Source organism: Electrophorus electricus, chromosome 7 (genome assembly GCF_041902795.1).
Source record: "Electrophorus electricus isolate QZ-2024a chromosome 7, ASM4190279v1, whole genome shotgun sequence".
Classification (NCBI taxonomy): domain Eukaryota; kingdom Metazoa; phylum Chordata; class Actinopteri; order Gymnotiformes; family Gymnotidae; genus Electrophorus; species Electrophorus electricus.
In genome coordinates, this window is record NC_137503.1 from 5,172,501 (window position 1) to 5,180,000 (window position 7,500).

General features: G+C 41.8%; 1 long non-coding RNA gene across 2 annotated transcripts in view; it reads left to right on the plus strand.

The window, feature by feature from the left end:
* Positions 1–1,258: 1,258 nt before the first annotated feature.
* The window catches only part of LOC118241071 (uncharacterized), a 21,328-nt gene continuing 15,086 nt past the window's right edge, over positions 1,259–7,500 (plus strand). For both annotated transcript variants that reach the window (XR_014124729.1, XR_004775836.2), the window contains exon 1: positions 1,259–1,385. This is a non-coding gene — a long non-coding RNA (uncharacterized LOC118241071). The remainder of the gene's footprint in view (positions 1,386–7,500) is intronic.

Genomic DNA, 7,500 nt, shown 5'->3' on the forward strand with positions numbered 1-7,500 from the left:
CCTGGGTAGGCACATCCTCACCTTATTAGTGAGGTGAGGCATGGAGGGGGTGTTGGGGAAAGTGGCAAACTTCACAATCCCATGTCGCAGTTCCGTGCAGAGGGCCATTTGCTGGTGGGGGCAGTGGAGTGAGGTGCGATCCAATCACAGGAAATCACACACTCCCTGACACTGTTTGTGGTCGTGGAGCACTCGCTCTCACCCAGCGCTGCTTTTGGTGCTGCGGCCAACACGAGGGGAAGCGCTTTTAGCGCGTTCATAAAATACGCCAATTAGCATTGTCACAACAGCATTTCAAGCAGGGCTACTGAAAAGGCTGCCGGCCACTTCAAAGCCCGGCAGACGACTTAGTACAAGCGCACACATTAGTTTCAGGTAACTGTGAATGATCGTTCAGGGAACAAGTTATGGTGTTGATTACCGGTGTGACAGGAACCATGATTAAAACAGGGAGATGGTAATGGCATAGCATTCATGTACTGGCTCTGTGTCCCTTTCTAAAGGGTGATGTATGACACCATTAGAATAACCTCACGGCCCTTAAAGACACCAATCTTCCCTGTCTCGTCCTTCACACATGCTTGTCTTGACATTTGGAAACTGTGGGACGTGTGTGTGTGTGTGTGTGTGTTTGTACAGGACCTATGCTGCATATGTGTGCAAACAAGTCAGTATCAATGAATATGATTAAAACACCTTTAATTAGGCTTTGGGGTTTTATATGTATCCATTATTGCAATATTCTTAAAACGCAAGGATATTGAAATGTATGGTATAGATGAAAAATGATCATCATTTGACAGTATGATATAAATGGCAAAAGATTATCATAACTTTAGCCTTGCTGGCGTAGTCTAGGGCTACGTGCATGCATATCTGCTTCATTGCTGACCTCTGTCTGTTAATACCATTAGCATGTCCTTCGGTCTTAGTGTTCTTAGCATGTTACTCAGACTCAGATCTTGTTTGTGAGGCGTCAACGTAGCAGTGGCTATAAACACATGATGTGCCTCTGCGGTTGATGTGTGCCCAGCCGGGCCACACTGGACAAATGTTTGTCAGAACACTTCTGTAAACACGTCCACCCCAGCAGGGTCAGCCAGAGGGTGGCTGACACTCAAGCCGGCATGCTGATACCTCAGTCATGTCAACGGAAGTGAAAGCATACACCCCGTTTTCCTAACGAGTCAACCTTGTCTCTGGGTGCCTGGGTATTCACAGCCTCCCAACATGTGTCCACTCCTCAAGAGCCCCAAAATACATGTGATATTTTCAGGATGTGCCCTTTTGATTACTCCAGCTGATGGATTTGGGAGGATTGGGTTTTGGTTTGCTTAAGAACGGGAGTTTGCGAGGGCGACTGAGTGGCAGCTCGCAGAAACAGGGTAAGATGACGGTTTATGAGGCATGGTGGCAGGGTGGGACAGTAGGGAGGTTTCTGGAAGACATTCATGTGTCTTCTCTTTATCTGTCTGTTTCTATGTCAGTCTGTCCATCCTGTCCCTGTTGACTAGGCCTGAGGTGTAGCTGGTGCAGATGAGAAAAATAGATGTGGTTTTCAAAGGCTTAACTTGTGCAAGAAACAGCATTTATATGTGAGATGCAATGGGGAGAGCCAGGGCCTGGGATCACAGTGTTGTCTAAGCAGTGGGTCCTGAAAACAGCCAGGTCCCCTGACTCAACTGTGAGAGCCCCTACAGGCAGCTGAGGGGTATTGCAGGAAGTTATGCTTCACTAGGGAAAAGATACTCAGGTTAGCTACCACAGTGTGCCAATTTATTATGTATACTAAGCATTATATAAAAAAACAAACAAAATGTATCCCTAGTTTAGAAGAGAGGTACTGAAGCATTGTGTGATGAGTAATGAATGAATATCTAATTTAACATACATTCATATTGCATATACTAACGCTTAATCGTGTATTTGTGGGTACTATGCTTTCATTGAATATATGAGTATGTTTTTTCCCCTGAATTATGGAACTGCCTGGGTGAATCTGTGCTGAAGCTTTATGGCTCTATGAAAGGCCTGGAGACCTACATTTTCAATCCTTGAAAACCCAAAAGAGCATTATTACTCTGACTTCAGTTGAGTCCTGTGACAGGCACTTGACATTTTCTGAGCAACTGGTGGGTGTGTTGGTGGTTAAATATAAACAGCGAGTTTGTGGCATTGATTATTTGAGACAATCTTTGGAGTGGAGAAATAAGAGCCTGCCGAAAAGATAAATGATCTCAGGGTCGGTTTCATCTCGGCAAAGGCCAGAACTCCCTTCTACCACCATTTGTGCTACCAGTAGTATTAAAGTTTAAAAGTAAGTTGTACAAATGACCTGCTGGAGCTCCTAGTTCCCAAATGGCAAGTCTAAAAGGAACAACTCTGATATATCACAGCTTGAGGTGGGAGGAAACTTGAGTCACCAGGCTGGTACGCTAGATTTATTAGTCGCTGTATTTTTCTAGTGTCAAGTGATGTTCCATAAGCTTGAGCCACTGGGTTTAGTGTGACCTCTTCCCTATTGGCAGCGAATGGAAGAGCATTTAGATGCCGGGCTATTCCTGTGAGAGTGTTAAACACAACAGATTAAGACTTCTCGCTCCCATACTAGCATTGGGCCACTTATCATATTAGTTTGGCCAGGCTAGTATATCCTAGACCATGACTCCTCTGGCCCCTCTCCCATGCCATACTGTTAATTTTGGTTGCCTTGGCAACACGCCTATAACCCCAGAGACATCAAAGCGCATGAGCATGGAGGGTAGCAGCATCCTGGAGTCCTGCACTAAACCCAAGTTTGGCTCCCCATCAGCCAGAAGAGATGTAAATATGCACACATCTTGGCATTTGACCCACCAGGAAGCTCACACACTTGTTTGGTAGATTGTCAGGTAAACATATGCAAGTCTGAAGGAGTTCCTAATCATTTTGTATAGTGAAAGCATCAAACAGGTGCATTTTTACGCACTTGATTTTTTTTTTTTTTTTAATTACCGTCTATAAAGTTGTATAGACATGAAATATGACTGGTGTCAGCCTAATGATTGGTTAACTGTTATGTGAGTATGCTTTAGGATGTTGCTAAAGATACCAAAGTATCAATATCCACACATGTTTAGTCAGATATTCCGTGTCCGCATAGTGGTCATGGTTGTTGGATGATACAACTCACTGAGCTTTGCATGCTAAATCTAGTTGTCAAAAGATCACACTGAACATTTATTGAGTTACATTTTTGTTTATACGACTGTAATGTTCTTTGGACACACATCCAAGTAAAAGCCCAGATCATATCTTGTTTTAAATAGTGCTAAGAGATCAGCATTGTTTTTACTTCACTTATTTTAAAATTAAGTCTGACCTTGTCCCCTAAATAAATAAACAAATAAATGAACGACTTTAACATCAATGGAAAATAAATATCTTTGACCATTTTTAATAGGCTCCCTGACTCTGATTTAGTTTTACAGATTAGTATGGTTATTTACACTCCTTTATATGTTTCTTAATATAAGCCTAAATTGACATTTCCAGTTCTCTTTCTAGCACAAAAGGGTGAAAATATCTCGTACTGGATCTTTATCAGCAGCTCGGATTGCTTTCTAGTGTAAAGTATGATTGTAAAAACATGTAATCACATTACATGCACCTCATTCTTCACTTGCCACTCGACCAAGGAGGCACTCACATACCCGATTACATAAAACAACGAACACAAGAAAGCCAACTTTTATTCAGTGTTTGTGATGGAGCGTGGGGTGCTGAGAGGGTTTGTGCACGTGCACATATGCAGTTTAGGTTAACTGGCAGCCTGTGTGTGCTCGCAAGCCGTTGAATGTGAGCCGATCACATAGCGGAGGCTTACAATCAGGAGAATCTTCATACCGATACTAATGCATGTTTTTGCAAGCACTGGTATAGAGTATACTGCACCTCATACCTCTCTTAGCTGTGCCCTGACTGACACATAAGCCTCAGGAAAGCAGTTTAGCTGGCTTAGAGCTTTTCCTGTTGTGCGGAGGCCAGGGTCAGGGCTGCACAGACCTCTTGTCTCTCGTTCACACACACACACACACACACACACACACACAGCTGAAGATTCTGGCAGGTCAGCTACTTTCTCCCTGTTTCTAACACACACACACACACCACACACACACACACACACACACACACACACACACACACACACACACACACACACACACACACTTATTGATGGTTGTAAAAGTAGCCATGCTAGCAGATGTCAGACTCTCTGTTCCATATAAGAGCTGCAAGGAGCTTCCTCAGCTGTTGCACTCAGATCAGCCGTAATTAACACTTGCCCATTTCACTACGGCTGCTCTTTCTCTGCTTATCCGCCCCTGCAACTTAATCCGTAGGTGCCGTGTGAGCAAGGGGGAAGTACGTGCCGTCGAATGAATGCCCACACATGTGCGTTTATGTGACCATGCATGAACGTTAAAAGCCCGATCGAAATCTAACCTTTCAGTTTTAAATGATGCATATAACAAAGCAGTTCATTTGAAGAACTGTGATTTTGTTTGCATAGCTTTCGCCATTTCAGTCATTTTTACATATGCCCTTGCAGTTTGTAAAGCCACTGTAGTATGTTTCAGAGGTATCTCACCTGCTGAGAGTTGATGTTCTTTGGGAAATGCATGGCTAGGACTGCCTTTCTCAGCAAAGATTACGCATTGTAATAGGACATCTCAAGCCCTAGCTCGATTTATACTCGTAGACGCCAGAGACAGTGGGACAGGGAAGAGTGGGTGGAGAGAGAAAATCTGATGCTGAAAGAAAAATCCGTCAGTTTTGCCGCCCTGCCCAAATGAAAAAAGTTTGCGGTGAAGACTGAACTCCATGAGACAAGATGGACCATCAAATCGATCCACGCTGCAGCTTTCTGTGACATTAAAGAAAGCACTGGCACACCCCCACATGCTCTCTCTCTCTCTCTCTCTCTCTCTCTCTCTCTCTGTGAAGAGGATAAAAGCTCACTGCACTGTGCAATGCTCTCTGCTCCTCTGTGTGTGTGTGTGTGTGTGTGTGTGTGTGTTTGTATGTATGTGTGTGTCGCAGGTGTCTGATTGAACAAAATGGTTAACACGTAGTTGTACACTGTCATTTATAAACAATTTAGAGAACAATTGTTGCCAAAGCAGTTAGCAATCAGGAAAAAAAAAATACTGCAATATTGTCAAAATACAGTCCAAAATCAAGACAACCTACATATAAAATCAGTGCATCTGTTAAACAGAGAATGCACTGCTAGGTTCTCAAGACTGACAAGACTGAAATTGCATAAAGTAAAGCTTTTCGTTGCTGTCTGTTTGATGGATGAAACTGCTATTTCACTTTATTCAAAGAAATATTATTTTAATGTTAAAAATGGTTATTTGTCATGTTCTCATTAAGTTCTCATTATATAACTATTAAACAGCAGTGCCCTAGTGATGTTTGCATAATCTCACTTTCTACAGATTGTGTACATGTATTCTAAATTGCTAAAAAGACTCAAAACACACTTCATCACTCTTTCCAAAGCGCTATAATAGAAATATTACCTAAATGGCTGGCAAGCTGTGGCTGTTAGCCGAATGCTAATAGGTGTCAGAAAAGGGGGCTAGAATTTATGACACACCATCTGTTCTCCAGCATGCAGCTCAATGTGTACTTCCAATGTTAGCTCTGGTAAAGACCTCCCCATTCAAATTCACTAATCACTTCTCCTAACAAGAATTAGCTTTTGGATCACTCCACCCAATAATGTTTTCAACTCCTCTCCTCAATGGAATTAAAGTGCCATTAATTCTCTTTGGATGTCTGTGAATAATCTGCTCTCAGATCCGACATTTTTTTGTAATTAAAAAACAAACATCATTAGCATATTTTGACCATTAAAGGAATGAGTATTAATATTTTGTGGTTGCTTAAAACCATGGGTCAGTATTACTTATAGCAAAGAATTTTCTTCACACAAAAAATAGACAATTTTTGTGTAAAAGCATGATAATGTTTGGTAGAGAGGGCAGAAGCGAATAATTGATATCGAAATATTTATTATCTTTATGTATTATATATGGGAAACATTGTTCAAACATGACAAGTCATGACAAGTTTGATTCAAGCTTGATTCATGACTGGCAAATGACAGTACAAATGAAAAAGGTTTAGAGGATATTGCCAAAACACTGTAAAATTGAAAATTTGTGATCATTTCCTTTTGCAAGGGACAAAAAGGATATTTTTTAATATTTTTGTCATAATAGAATAGTACCACCAAGAAGCAAATGAAAGAGGAGAGAAGTTTGGTTGAGAACTCCATCCAATCCATCTGTCCAAACAAGTTTATTTTTGCATTTGTCTTTTCTGGAATCCCCCCGGTCTAATGATGTCTAATACTGTCTGATGAAGCTCTAAAGATTTCCCATATCTTAAAACAGTAAAAAGCTAATTGTCTAGCCCCAGCCTGATTAAGTGGTCTCTGCTTTATGGGTCCTAGATCTGTGGCCCTTTTTCCTGGTCTCTAAAGAGGCATACATTATGACCCCGCTGTCAGTGGAATCAATCCTTATCAATTTTAAAGTTCAAATTTTGATTTCATGACTTTCAGGGGACCAGCTAAGAGTGAAAATGACTATTTCACCTGCTTTCTCTATTCTCCATCTGCTTGCGTATTGATTCCCTCTCTCGCCCTATTTCTGGCTGTACCTCAGAGGGAGAATAGGGAGGGTCACATCGGCTAAAGATAGAGTTAAATAACACTACCTACAGCTATGCATTAGCCTGTGGGTAACCAGGAAAGTGACAGGCAAGGTAACGCCTATTTTGTTCAGGTGTAAGATAAACATTTGTATGTGTAACCAAATGGGCCATTGAATACATCATGAACGTGTGGTTTTGTAAAAGTTCCAGCAACTGTAGCTGATATGCTAATATGTTTCTATGTGTTTCTATGCTAATATGTTTCTATGTTATTATGTGCAGCATGTGAAAGCCAAACTGAAGCTTCTTCTGTAGAAATATAGCTTCTTCACACAATACATGGCTATACAGAATTGTATCGAAAGTCACTTAATATCATTTAAAAATGTGTTTCAGCACGTGTTACATTATACAACAAATGTAATGGAATGTATCATGTACAGCAAGCGCATCAGAAAACCTTTAACCAGTCATCTTGGTGAGCATAGTTTTATTAGTCCTGAACAATGATCAGCTCTGCCTTTTTAGCACAGGCAAGCTCATACATTTTCCCTGGCAACTTAGAACGGGACGAACGTTGCACTGTTGGCTACGGTGCTGGTGAATATACCGGGGGGACGATAAACCAATGCTCCTGTGCTAACTGCCCACTAAGTGGGTGGGACAAGGATACCATGACCCCACTGGCCTTCCCACCAGCCCCTGCTAACAGCTTTGGCCCAGAGGTCAGCCCAATTTCCCCAGTGCTGAGTGCTCATTACCCACACGCCCTGTGATAAATGCCCACGG